This window comes from Macaca nemestrina, chromosome 9 (assembly GCF_043159975.1).
Source record: "Macaca nemestrina isolate mMacNem1 chromosome 9, mMacNem.hap1, whole genome shotgun sequence".
Taxonomy (NCBI): Eukaryota; Metazoa; Chordata; class Mammalia; order Primates; family Cercopithecidae; genus Macaca; species Macaca nemestrina.
In genome coordinates this window covers 130810740-130825564 of record NC_092133.1, presented here as the reverse complement: position 1 = coordinate 130825564, position 14825 = coordinate 130810740, and the positions used below count along the sequence as shown (strand labels likewise).

Below are 14825 nucleotides of genomic sequence, written 5' to 3'. Positions count from 1 at the left end.
TGTTTAGCAGGAAGCTTGAGTGCATTTGCCCCAACTTTCCCTGGAAACAGAGAGCATCTTTCCAGACTTGGACACAGTGCCATCTGCTGCTCAATAAAAAGTAGGGAGGTGGACTGGGCTATGGTTGGGCTTGGGGTCAGAGTAACCAGGTTAGAAGAATCAGAACTTAGTACTCTAGAATTTTCATTGGTTTGGTAACCACAGGAGATTAGAGGAAATTCATGCAGCAGCCACTTCCATTTAACAGACACCAAACAAAAATTGTGAGGAGGAAGGGAGAGGAGTTGTATGGTTGGTTTTAGCTTTGTGTGGAGTTAATTAATTAAGGCAGCTGAGTATCATGGAAGGCAAGACTGGAGTCAAAAGACCTGGGTCCTAGGCCCCACTTTGCCATTATCTGGGCTGCAGTTTCCTTAGTTCTAAAATGAGGGGACAGGCCCAGCACAGTAGCTCTTGCCTGTAATCCCAGCACTCTGGAGAGCCAAGGCGGGAGGATTGCTTGAGTCCAGGAGTTTGAGACCAGCCTGGGCAACAATAGCAGGACCCCATCTCTATAAAAAAATTTTTTTAAATAGCCAGGTGTGGTGGCATGTACCTGTAATCCCAGCTACTCAGGAGGCTGAGGCAGGAGGATTGCTTGAGCCCAGGAGTTGAGGTTGCAGTGAGCTATGGTGGTGACACTGTACTCCAGCTTGGGTAACAGAGAGAGAACTTGTCTTAAAAAAAATAATAATAAAATTTTAAAAATAATGAGGGGACAAGACTTTTCATGATTCCTTCCAGCTGGGAGCTCCAATCCAGTTCCATAGTCATATGTGACCATTTTCAAGATGGCAATTGAAGCCATATAAACACATCAGATCCCTCAGGGAGAGCGTTTCTTGTTTCGTTTCCTTAAAAAAAAAAAAAAAAAAAAAAACTAAATCCATATAAGTTCCACATCAGAAATACCTATTACTCGTTTTTTTTTGTTTTTTTTTTTTTTTTCTGTCAATAAGTTTATTGTCTGTATCTGAAAAATCCTCATAGAAAATTGTTTGGTTTGACCGAGTGTGGTGGCTCACGTCTGTAATCCCAGCACTTCGGAAGGTCGAGGCAGGCAGATCACAAGGTCAGGAGTTTGAGATCAGCCTGGCCAGTATAGGGAAACCCCTTCTCTACTAAAAATACAAAAAATTAGCTGGGAGTGGTAACGGGCGCCTGTAAATCCCAGCTACTCAGGAGGCTGGGGTAGGAGAATCACTTGAACACAGGGAGGCGGAGGTTGCAGTGAACTGAGATCGCACCATTGCACTCCAGCCCGGGTGACAGTGCGAAACTCCGTCTAAAAAAAAATTTTTAAACCTTCCTTTTGGGGCTTCTTTTCATAGACTGGATTCTCTCATACAGCAGCATGAGCTTTCGTGTATGTCTCCTCCATCATGTCTGGAGTTACATTGTTCTTTATGTATTGAAAGAACTGTTTCTTGTAAATATCTTCATCCTTCTCCATTAAGTAGCACATGTAATCTGCAACATTCTAGCCCCTGATGTGCTTCTGGTGTACTTCAGCATTAACTTCCTTGTTTTCAGAATCATAACCAGGGAATTATTTGGTATTGCGAGGGATAGACAAGCCTCCATCCACAGCTCCCTTCAGGGTGCCAAAAAGCTTTATTGCCAGTGGTAGTTCTGCCAAGGCCTACATCCAAATAGCAGGTAAAGGCACCTGGCCGACCATCAATGCTTTCCACATTGTATCCATCGCCAGTCACCTCCACTTGGCCTTCATAGATCTTGTCCATGCCAAACCCACTGAGAAGCCGGCGGGCCAGCAGCAGGCCAGGACAAGACGCTGCAGCATCATTTGTCAGGCCAAACTTCACACCGTATTTTGGCAGTTCGTGTGCATATGCTGTGCAGACTATCATATCCCCCTCAATACAGGCAAAAGCGATCTGACAAATGATATCTGTTTGGTACACGAACTATCATCCTGTATTTGGGTGTGCTGTATTTATTTTTATCCTGTATCACCAAGCGTTTCCGGGCATAGTAATCCGTTTTACCCTCCGTCGTCTTCTAAATTTCGCCTGGTATCTCTTAAAGTCAGCCTTGTTCTTCACAACTTTAGCAAACCCCCTCCTGTGGATCAGAGACCTGTGTCTGTGGCTCGACAGAGACCTGCCGGCCTATGACTTGCATTTAAAGAAAAGTAAAGATGTAGGCATTTTTAAATGAACAAGCAGGACTTGTTGATTGGAGGTGGATGATGAGAGAAGAGCGTTTCTAGCTTGGCACAGCTGGGTGGCTGAGGAAGTCCCACAGCTAATGAATAACCATTAGCATTCATACACTCTGATGCATCCATATGACTCAGGCGTATTCTAATTGCTTCACATAGCCTGTCTCAATCTTCATAACAACTCCTGTGGAGAGTACTATTATTGGCCCATTTTACAGAAAAAAAAAACACACACACACAGGAAACACTGATGGAAGAACAGATGAGAAACAGGGAGGAAGGGAGTGTGGCAGACAAACTGTCCACCAAAGTTTGGTGTCATGCTCCCTCCCATACTGTAGACTTATTGCTGGCATATGTACATTTCATAAGGGTGATGCTAAAATTTAGATATGCCCTTCCTGCATCCTCTTTTCTGTTCCCTTCTCCTGTCTGGATGATGCCAAGGCAATCCTGGAAGCCGCCTATTGAAGACAGCAGTCCTCAGTCTGGACCTTTGAACGACTTTGCAGAGTGGACCTCTCATGCCCCAATTTCACCTCCTATCTTCTGCCCTAGAACACCTACTTTGGATATGAGATGAGAAATAAGTTTTTATTGGTTAAGCCATTAAAATGTGGGAGTATCTTTGTTACAGCAACAATACTGAGTGAACATCTTGCTACATCTAATTAAAACTGGGATGGGAGGTAAAGACAGTAAATTAAATACTAGACATGTTGAATTTGAAATCTTGCAGGACAACCAAACGGGAAAGGCCTAGTAGGTAGACAGTGAGAGATGGGGTGGAGATGAACAGAGTCATCATTAACACACAAATTCACTGTGTGGGCTTGCTCCTAAATAAATCAGAGAGAAAGGAAAAATTACTGAAAATATTTTTTCTGCCATTTCACTTCACAGCTGTGTGATCTAAACTGACCACAAAATGGGAGGTGTGAATCTGCTGTTCCTCCAATGGCCTCATTTCTCTTGTACATTCTCACATTGTGAACTCTGAGTAAAATTCCAACCTTTAAAAGAAACATAGTTTTGGCTGGGCACGGTGGCTCACGCTTGTAATCCCAGCACTTTGGGAGGCCAAGGCAGGCAGATCATGAGGTCAGGAGATTGAGACCATCCTGGCCAACATGGTGAAACCCCGTCTCTACTAAAAATACAAAAATTAGCCGGACATGGTGGTGCATGCCTGTAATCCCAGCTACTCGGGAGGCTGAGGAAGGAGAATCACTTGAACCAGGGAGTCAGGCTGCAGTGAGCCGAGACTGTGCCACTGTACTCCAGCCTGGCAACAAAGTGAGACTCCGTCTCAAAAACAAAAACAAAAAACATTGTTTTTCTATATAATGGCTCCAAATCTGAGCCAGCTGTTGCATCAGCTGAAAAAAAAAACAAAAAACAATGAACAAATCTCAGAGTGAGAAAATGCTATTTTTACCTTGGCCTCAGACCTTGGAACTCAACCTCATGGAAGACGTGACTTGCTGTGCGTGTCTGGGAATTTGTGCTGTCAAGATGGCGTCTGACGCAATAAAAAATGATAAAGGGGATATCATCACCGACCCCACAGAAATACAAACTACCATCAGAGAATACTATAAACACCTCTACGCAAATAAACTAGAAAATCTAGAAGAAATGGATAATTTCCTGGACACTTACACTCTCCCAAGACTAAACCAGGAAGAAGCTGAATCCCTGAATAGACCAATAGCAGGCTCTGAAATAGAGGCAATAATTAATAGCCTACCAACCAAAAAAAGTCCAGGACCAGATGGATTCACAGCTGAATTCTACCAGAGGTACAAGGAGGAGCTGGTACCATTCCTTCTGAAACTATTCCAATCAATAGAAAAAGAGGGGATCCTCCCTAACTCATTTTATGAGGCCAACATCATCCTGATACCAAAGCCTGGCAGAGACACAACAAAAAAAGAGAATTTTAGACCAATATCCCTGATGAACATCGATGCAAAAATCCTCAATAAAATACTGGCAAACCGGATCCAGCAGCACATCAAAAAGCTTATCCACCATGATCAAGTTGGCTTCATCCCTGGGAGGCAAGGCTGGTTCAACATACGCAAATCAATAAACGTAATCCAGCACATAAACAGAACCAAAGACAAAAACCACATGATTATCTCAATAGATGCAGAAAAGGCCTTTGACAAAATTCAACAGCACTTCATGCTAAAAACTCTCAATACATTTGGTATTGATGGAACGTATCTCTAAATCATAAGAGCTATTTATGACAAACCCACAGCCAATATCATACTGAATGGGCAAAAACTGGAAAAATTCCCTTTGAAAACTGGCACAAGACAGGGATGCCCTCTCTCACCACTCCTATTCAACATAGTGTTGGAAGTTCTGGCTAGGGCAATCAAGCAAGAGAAAGAAATGAAGGGTATTCAGTTAGGAAAAGAAGAAGTCAAATTGTCCCTGTTTGCAGATGACATGATTGTATATTTAGAAAACCCCATTGTCTCAGCCCAAAATCTCCTTAAGCTGATAAGAAACTTCAGCAAAGTCTCAGGATACAAAATTAATGTGCAAAAATCACAAGCATTCTTATACACCAGTAACAGACAAACAGAAAGCCAAATCATGAATGAACTTCCATTCACAATTGCTTTAAAGAGAATAAAATACCTAGGAATCCAACTTACAAGGGATGTAAAGGACCTCTTCAAGGAGAACTACAAACCACTGCTCAGTGAAATAAAAGAGGATATAAACAAATGGAAGAACATTCCATGCTCATGGATAGGAAGAATCAATATCATGAAAATGGCCATACTGCCCAAGGTAATTTACAGATTCAATGCCATCCCCATCAAGTTACCAATGACTTTCTTCACAGAATTGGAAAAAACTGCTTTAAAGTTCATATGGAACCAAAAAAGAGCCCACATCTCCAAGACAATCCTAAGTCAAAAGAACAAAGCTGGAGGCATCGCGCTACCTGACTTCAAACTATACTACAAGGCTACAGTAACCAAAACAGCATGGTACTGGTACCAAAACAGACATATAGACCAATGGAACAGAACAGAGTCCTCAGAAATAATACCACACATCTACAGCCATCTGATCTTTGACAAACCTGACAAAAACAAGAAATGGGGAAAGGATTCCCTATTTAATAAATGGTGCTGGGAAAATTGGCTAGCCATAAGTAGAAAGCTGAAACTGGATCCTTTCCTTACTCCTTGTACGAAAATTAATTCAAGATGGATTAGAGACTTAAATGTTAGACCTAATACCATAAAAACCCTAGAAGAAAACCTAGGTAATACCATTCAGGACATAGGCATGGGCAAGGACTTCATGTCTAAAACACCAAAAGCAACGGCAACAAAAGCCAAAATTGACAAATGGGTTCTAATTAAACTAAAGAGCTTCTGCACAGCAAAAGAAACTACCATCAGAGTGAACAGGCAACCTACAGAATGGGAGAAAATTTTTGCAATCTACTCATCAGACAAAGGGCTAATATCCAGAACCTACAAAGAACTCAAACAAATTTACAAGAAAAAAACAAACAACCCCATCAAAAAGTGGGCAAAGGATATGAACAGACATTTCTCAAAAGAGGACATTCATACAGCCAACAGACACATGAAAAAATGCTCATCATCACTGGCCATCAGAGAAATGCAAATCAAAACCACAATGAGATACCATCTCACACCAGTTAGAATGGCGATCATTAAAAAGTCAGGAAACAACAGGTGCTGGAGAGGATGTGGAGAAATAGGAACGCTTTTACACTGTTGGTGGGATTGTAAACTAGTTCAACCATTATGGAAAACAGTATGGCGATTCCTCAAGGATCTAGAACTAGAAGTACCATATGATCCAGCCATCCCATTAGTGGGTATATACCCAAAGGATTATAAATCATGCTGCTATAAAGACACATGCACATGTATGTTTATTGTGGCACTGTTCACAATAGCAAAGACTTGGAATCAACCCAAATGTCCATCAGTGACAGACTGGATTAAGAAAATGTGGCACATATACACCATGGAATACTATGCAGCCATAAAAAAGGATGAGTTTGTGTCCTTTGTAGGGACATGGATGCAGCTGGAAACCATCATTCTCAGCAAACTATCTCAAGAACTGAAAACCAAACACCACATGTTCTTACTGATAGGTGGGAACTGAACAATGAGATCACTTGGACTCAGGAAGGGGAACATCACACGCCGGGGCCTATCACGGAGAGGGGGGAGGGGGGAGGGATTGCATTGGGAGTTATACCTGATGTAAATGACGAGTTGATGGGTGCTGATGAGTTGATGGGTGCAGCACACCAACATGGCACAAGTATTCATATGTAACAAACCTGCACGTTATGCACATGTACACTAGAACTTAAAGTATAATAAATAAATTAAAAAAAAAAAGATGGCGTCTGAATGCATGAAAGGGGATTGGCTCTCTTGGGAAAAATGCATAGAGTAAGAAGAGGAGAGGACCAAAGATGGACCCTCAGGGAGCGCCAGCATTTGGGATGTGGGCTGGAGAGGAGTTGCTCATAAAGGCCAAGGAGCAGAAGTCATCAGAAAGGTGGGAGGGATATCAGGAGTGACAAGAGTCCCCAAGGCCAAAGGAAAACAGAATGTCAAAGAGTGTCTTTGTAAATAACAGACAGGGTCTCACTCTGTTGCCCAAGCTGGAGTGCACTGATGCAATTATGCTTCACCACAGCCTTGAACTCCTGGGCTCAAGCAATCCTCCTGCCTCAGCCTCCCAAGTAGCTGGGACTACAGGTGCACATCACCAAACCTGGCTAATTTTTAAATTTTTTGTAGAGACAGGGGTCTTGCTATGTTGCCCAGGCTGGTTTCTAAATCTTGGCCTCAAGCAGTCTTCCCTCCTCGGCCTCCCAAAGTGCTGGGATTACAGGTGTGAGCCAACACACCTAGCATTCAAATTTTGTTTTTAAAGGCTGAAAAAAGGGGTTACTGGGTTTGAAAATAAAAATATTATTTGTGAGTTCTATGATAGCAATCTCAACAGAGGTGTAGATATAAAAATCAGATTTTAATGGAGTAAAAAAATTCAAGGAAGAGAGGGCTGTAAGAGGTTTGGTAATAAAGGCATGGCCCAAGATTAGGTTGGGAATTAGCAGGCTCAAATCCTTGTTCCATAATTTTCCAACTGTCAAACCATGCGTGGATTCAGTTTCTAAATCTGTAAAACAGTTTTAATAATCCCTGTCTCAGAGAGGTTTTTGAGGATGAAAAGAGAGGACAGTTGTGATTGTGTTGTAAAACCCAAACGACTAGGAGTGAGTATAAATTATGGATTTTCCAGCCATTCTAAAATCTTCCTGAGGATACAAAGCAGAATCGCAGAGAGCTGGAACACACAATTCCACCTCCTCACAGAACTGCTGTTACTGGAATGGGCTTCCAGTGATGATCCACCTAATGGCATGGGAAGCGGTTCTGTAAAACACTGGTTCATCTGCTGGAAAGATATCAGAGATGTTGTTTATTACATGACTCAGCCTCATCTCAAAGACGATGGCTGGGAGCATCCCCTCTGGTCTTGTGGACGAAAACAGTCCAACTCTGTAGAATATTTGAAGATGTTTATTCTGAGCCAAATATGAATGGCCATGGCCCATGACACAGCCCTCAGGAGGTACTGAGAATATGTGCCCAAGGTGGTCAGGGCACAGCTTGGTTTTGTACATTCTAGGGAGGCATGAGACATCAATCAAATACATTTGAGAAATACATCGGTTCGGTAGAGAAAGGTGGGACAATTCGAAAGGAATGGGGATGAGGGCTTCCAGGCTATAGATAAATGTAAACATTTCCTGGCTGCCGATTGGTTGAGTTTGTCTAAAGACCTAGGATCAATAGAAAGGAAATATTCGGGTTCAGATAAAAGACTGTGGAGACTGAGGTTCTTTTGAAGTCTCATAGTGGCTGCCCTTAGAGACAATAGATGACAACTGTTTCCTATTCAGACCTTTAGAAGGTGCTAGACTCTCAGTTAATCTCAGGATTGGGAGGGCCTGGAAGAAAAAGATATAACTATGTTAATAGAGATTCTTTAGACATGTAAATTCCCCCCCCAGAAAGGACAGCTTTGCAGGGCCATTTCAAAATATGGCAAAGAAACATGTTTTGGGGTAAACTATTTTGATTTTCTTCTTTACCAGGTAATGTTATGCCAGATTCAGAAAGTAAGTTGCAATATGTAGGATTAAATAAAACCCATCTAATGAGAATTTATGGCTTGTAAGGCATGACTCCCCAGACCCCTTAGATAAGAACTGGGGCAAGATAAGAAAAAATCAGAGCTTAGTCCTCAGTCTTAACATAAGGAATAATTGTGCTTCTCCTGAACAATTGGCCTGCTTTTATCTTGTGACTGACTGACCAAGTTTCCCTTTTGCAATGGTTGCTAGAAAGTTTACAGTCAACCATGTGGCCCGCCCATTGTATGTACAAAAGACGCCATGGGGTGCTTTTTTTGTACTGGATTCTTCTCCAGTCCTCCTTAATGTTCCTACTTCTACTATTCTCATATTTTAAATCTGTACCACACTATTTTATATATGCATTCTTACAAACATTGTTACAAGGGATGATACTGAAACCGCCTTTGGAAAATTATGACTGAGACAGTGAAAGAGATCTAACTTAACTGACTCCATCCTGCTTCTAACCTCCCAGCTGTCCTTATTCATTCCTGGGGGTAGGCTGAACTAACTTTGGGAGAAACTTGGTTTATAGTTTAAGTAAAGATGGTAACAGCCCTTTCCCAAGCAAACCTCCTTCTTGCTTGGGGACTAGTCCTTTGTAGGACTAACATTAGCCACAAGATCAGAAATTACGGTTTAGGAGGCATGCAGCTGGAGGCTACAAGATTCTGACCCTCCCTCAACTGCTCCTAAGATCAGTGCTTGAGACATTTTGCGGACCCTGCACTTGATGGATCAGCTGGCACCACCCAGATCAATAAACTGGCTCATCTGCTCTTATGGCCCCCACCCAGGAACTGACTCAATGCAAGAAGACAGATGACTCACCGCGATTTCATCTCTGACCAGTCTGCACTCCTGGCTCACTGGCTTACCCCCGACCCACCAAGTTATCTTTCAAAACTCTGCTCCCTGAATGCTCGGGGAGATTGATTTGAGTAATAACAAAACTCTGGTCTCCCACACAGCTGGCTCTGTTTGAATTACTCTTTCTCTATTGCAATTCCCCTGTCTTGATGAATCAGCTCTGTCTAGGCAGCAGGTAAGGTGAACCCCTTGGGTGGTTATGACATAAATAATTGTTCTAGGCACGGTGTCTTGCTAATTTTTCATCCTCTATTTGATTTTTATGTGTGTATCAATACATCTCTAGTCTTTCTAGACACTCCATGAAACTGAAACTGTCATGCCCTTGTGTACCTTCCTTAACATCAGAGCTCATGACAACAGCTAACACAACCTTCTCTAGGGGCAGATAGGAATGCTTTATGTGTGGAGATGTTTATGGATTCATTGAATCACAACAATCTTTTTATGTTTACTTCACAGATAAGAAAACTGAGGCACATCAAGGTTCAGTACCTTCAAAGCCACGTAAATAGTAAGGAATGGATCTAAGATTAAAAACCCAATCGCCCAACGCCAGAGTCTGTGCCACACCTCTCTACGAACTCATGAAAACTCTGGGATACAACTGCTTCAGTATTTTGGCTTGCTTGCTTTGTAAGATATTAGCAAGGAGGTCTGGGAAGGCTTCCTTGTTAATATAGTATCTTACAAGTTCTGTGAGGAGGTAGAATTATTTGTTCTAGCTCTCTGTGATCCTGCTTTTTACCCTGAGGAAGACTTTAGAATGGCTGGAAAGCTCATAACTTACACTCATTCTTAGTGTGGGTTTTGGTTTTGGGGTTTTTCGTTTGTTCGTTTGTTTCTTGAGACATTGTCTCGCTCTGTCGCCAGGCTTGGAGTACAGTGGAGCTATCTCGGCTCACTGCAACCTCCACCTCCCTGATTCAAGCAATCATCCTGCCTCAGCCTCCCAAGAAGCTGGGACTACAGGTGTGCACCACCACACCCAGATAATTTTTGTATTTTTAGTAGAGACCGGGTTTCACCATATTGGTCAGGTTGGTCTCGATCTCCTGACCTCATAATCCACCTGCCTCAGCCTCCCAAACTGCTGGGATTACAGGCATGAGTCACCGCACCCGGCCAGCATGGGTTTTAAAACTCAATCACAACTGTCCTCTCATTTCATCCTCAAATGCCTCTCTGAGACAGGGGTTATTACACCTGTTTGACAGATTAACACATGAAATGTAACAGTGGCTGGGCAGCTAGAAATTGGTCTTCATGAAGTAAATTACATAAAATTTCTTTCATGTGTGAACCCTGAAAATATGAGCCAGGTTTCAGTTAATTTAGAAAGTTTGTTTGGCCAGGCTTGAGGACATGCGTCTGTGACACAGCCTCAGGAGGTCCTGATGACATGTACCCAAGGTGGTCGGGGCACAGCTTGGTTTTATACATTTTAGGGAGCCATGAGATAGCAATCAATATATGTAAGATGTACACTGGTTCTGTCCTGGAAGGTGGACAACTCAAGCAGGGAGGGGGCTTCTAGGCCACAGGTAGATGAGAGACAAATGGTTACATCCTTTTGAGTTTCTGATCAGCTCTTCCAAGGGAGGCAATCACACATGCATTTATCTCAGTGAGCAGAGGGATGACTTTGAATAGAGTGGGAAGCCGGTTTTCCCTAAGCAGTTCCCAGTTTGACTTTGCCCTTTAGCTTAGTGATTTTGGAGCCCCAAGATTTCCCAGATTTATTTATTTTTCACACATGTAATAGGATTGGTACAATATAGCTAAAAATAGTATGTCTAAGGAGAAGTCTTAATGAATACAGATCTCTTTCTTAAATAAGAAGTAATTTTTAATTAGATTAATCTGCCTCTCTTGGTTTCAAACAGTCTGAATCTTGCTAGAGTGCTAATTGTTTATACCCTACATGGATTTTATGGTCAGCGTTTCAACTTTTTGGAAGTAGCTGGATGAAATACATATGGACCTAGGAGAAAAACAGAATACTATATAAACATATCACGTCAAAACATCCTACTATTTATCAACTTATTAGCATAAAAATGGTCCAATTGGCATCAGAATATTGAAAAAACAAGGAGATGATGTTGCTGATTCAGGAACGTCTCACTTCTTTATTTCTCCTCTGAAGGTAGTTAATGAGATTATAGTTTTAATCCTGGGCATGCTTGGCCACTCTGCTATCTTTAGCATAGGCTTATGGATATTAAAAACATTCTTGCTTAATAATTATGATATGAAGCTAATGTTGTTTCCTTCTCTTCGATATCCTGCTCGTTCCTCATCAGTCAGGGCCCAGGCAATGTCCCAACCCCTCCACAGAATAGCTCCTCCATTCCTGTCCACTTGAACCCACGTTGACACAACTTCCTTCTAAATCCCTGCAACATTCTCTTTGGCATGTATGGACACATTCAATACTTACCACTTGGTGCTGTCAATCATACATCAATGGCATATATATGTGTGTGTGTGTGTGTGTGTGTGTGTGTGTATCAGCCATTAGATATAAGTTCCCTCCAGGCAGGAACCGAGTCTCTTTACATTACCGAGTCCACATCACCATGTACAATGATAGGGCACCATAAATGTTTGTTGAATTAATAAGTTCAGGAAAGAATGAATGAATGAATGGGAAGTGAGTTGGAAGACCTCTGTGATTGACCAACTCTGCCCTTGCTTAGGGTAATGTTTCTCTAAAAGAGGTCTTTGAATCTTCTGCATCTGAATCTTCTGAAATGATTAAGATGCAAAATCCCGGGCTCCGTCCCCAGTTCCTTTCATTAGAACGTCTGGAGTTGAGCCTAGGAATTTGCAGCTTAACAAGCACTCTAGGTGATTTTTTTGTTTGTTTGTTTGTTTTTTTTTTTTTTTTTTTTTCTGAGACAGAGTCTCATTCCTGTTGCCCAGACTGGAGTGCAATGGTACAATCTTGGCCCACTGCAGCCTCACCCTCCCAGGCTCAGGTGATTTTCCCACCTCAGCCTCTGAGTAGCTGGGACCACAGGTGTGCACCACCACGCTCAGCTAATTAGGTGATTATTTAGCCCACGAACGTTGAGAGCCACTGGTTTACCAGGGTATGTTTTAGTAGATACTTTTTGACTGATTCATTGGAATAATCTGAATTACACACCACACCTCTCCACGGATTTTATAATTAAGCTCAAACTTGTAACAGTTTGTAATATTCTTTTGTGTTTAGTTTTTGGGCACCAGTGTTGTGAGATCACTGGAATTAAGGTAAATTGCAAAGTCCATAGTATTTGTATACCATGATGAGACAGCCAAATGCCTAGGCAGATAAAAAAAGTGTCCTCAGAGAACCTCTGACCCACCCCACAAGTGTTTACATCAGACGCTTTTGTGCAGAAGAGGGAACCTGCCTAGGGCCTTGTCTGAGTCTGCCCACATGTGCACTGGGGGAACGGGGTGGAGCCACAGGCAGGGGGAGGAACCTGGCTCTTCAGTTCCTGTGTGGTGGCCTGAGATTTAATCTGTGAGGTGAGGGGCTTGTTAGCAGGATGCCATCTCAATTTGCTGAGTTTTTTTTTTTCCCTTTTCGCCCAATAAAATCCTGCTCTGCCCACCCTTCAATGTGTTTGCATATAATTCTCCTGGTCTTCTCACAAGCTAGAGCCCAGTTTTAGCTGAACTAAGGAGCAAAATTCTGCAACATTTTGGCTCCTAGACGTGGGGCTTGAGGAAGGGTGGGTAAGATGTGAACCAAAAAATCTTTTTTCCCTTTCGTTTCTAAGCCTTTTTGTCCTTGGACTTCTTCTGAGGATAGAGAAAACTGCACACCACCTCACTTCAATGGCTTTAGGCACCTGCGAGATAGACTGGCGAATGGTGGGTTCCCACTTCCCTCCCAGCCAGAGCTGGTGTTCATGGCCCATGGCCCAAGGGTGCCCAATGGCGGACAGCAATTAAGCTTCTCTCCCTGTTGGAGGAACCCATCTGTATACGAATAAGAGGTACTTTCCCCAGGCATCTTTCCAACCCTGCATTTTAAACATTTTTTTCCTTTCTCTATCTAGCCTGTCAGCATTTAACTTTGAAGCAAGAGGGGTTTTTCTTTTCTTTTTGAAGACATTTTACTAGTCCAGGAATAAGGATCACTGTGTATATTCGCTGTAAAGTTTTAATTATGAAAAAGGATTTGTGAGGTTGGTCTTTAGCTGTAGCCAGTCTGGTGGGCTTTGCATGACTTTCTGTATGGTGAGTAGCAAACCTTGCTGCAGGCCTCCATCTTGTTTTGGGGGACATGACCTGTAACCACGTGGCAATGCTTTGTCTTAGCCTCCACCATTTTACAATGGCGGCCGGGTTCATTCCTGTCTCAGGGAATAAGTCCTTTCTGGTTTGATATCTGCATGACCTGTTGCTGATTCTCCTCCCCTCCACAAACCACCTTTTATCTTCTTTTCTCTGAGCACCTGGGAGGTCACCTTTAGTATAGTTTGAAAGCCAGAAATATTGGCCACTTGGTGCGGCTAGTTGGGTGATAAGGGAGTTAAAAGGTTTTTCTCAAAGAGCACTCAGCTTAATTAAAAGTGGATATCCAAGTTACAAGTATTTTTAAAAGGTCTTTATGTTTTGTTTTGTTTTTTCTTGGATCTCTTGGCTGGAAAGGGTATTTTCTCAGTAGACTGGATTATTTTTCTCCATTTTGCCTTGTCACTCTTAATGTATGCATGAGAGGCCCTAAGATAACTCCTGGGGGCATAGGACTCCTTGGGAAAAACAGACAAGGTGCCACTAACCCCGTTTTGGGAAGAAACCTGTTTTTCTCATGGAACCCCAGGAATTAAATGCAGATAGATCCCTCTCAAAATCTGTTTTTGCCTCCCAGTCATGCCCGTTTTATTAGGCCTTAAAAGCTGCATGTTTTTCTAGCCCTGTCTCTTAAAGGGTACCACGCAGAGGCCAATAATCCAATTAGGAGACTGGCAGATGAAAAATCTCACGACTACTGCATTTTCCTCTGCCTGTGTAGTTATATATGTGTTGTGCGTGATGTCTATAAAAAAGCTCTAATTAATTGACTTAAAAAAGGATAAGAGCTTGAATCAAATGTTTTTTAAAAGGGAAGATAAAAGCTGTGGTACGTTTCAGTTCACATGACTTTAATCCTTGAGAAATAAAAGCAGCCTTAAAGATTATTGGTAAAATGCAGATATCATCAAAATGTAAATAGGTGATCTAAATTAATGCAAGTCAGATACTAGGTTTCCTTAATGTTTTAAGGTTATAAACTGCCTTTTTGGTTTCTGAGAACTGTTTGACTTGCCTGCTTCATAAGTAGTAAGGCCTAGAGACATATGGAATTAACCACACCCTTAATTATGCTGGAAGGAGTCAAACCTTCGCTGCAACTTGTACATAATTTTAACAAGCTACTAGGTTCTACATAAAAGTTTAAAATTGCTGGGAGTTACCATTATAACATGTAATTGAAACTTCTGGAAATTG

The 14825-nt window shown here is 42.1% G+C and overlaps 1 pseudogene; it reads right to left on the bottom strand.

Moving 5' to 3' along the window:
• Positions 1–1324: 1324 nt before the first annotated feature.
• On the bottom strand, positions 1325–13249 carry LOC105490651 (large ribosomal subunit protein uL18-like; annotated as a pseudogene).
• Positions 13250–14825: the final 1576 nt, after the last annotated feature.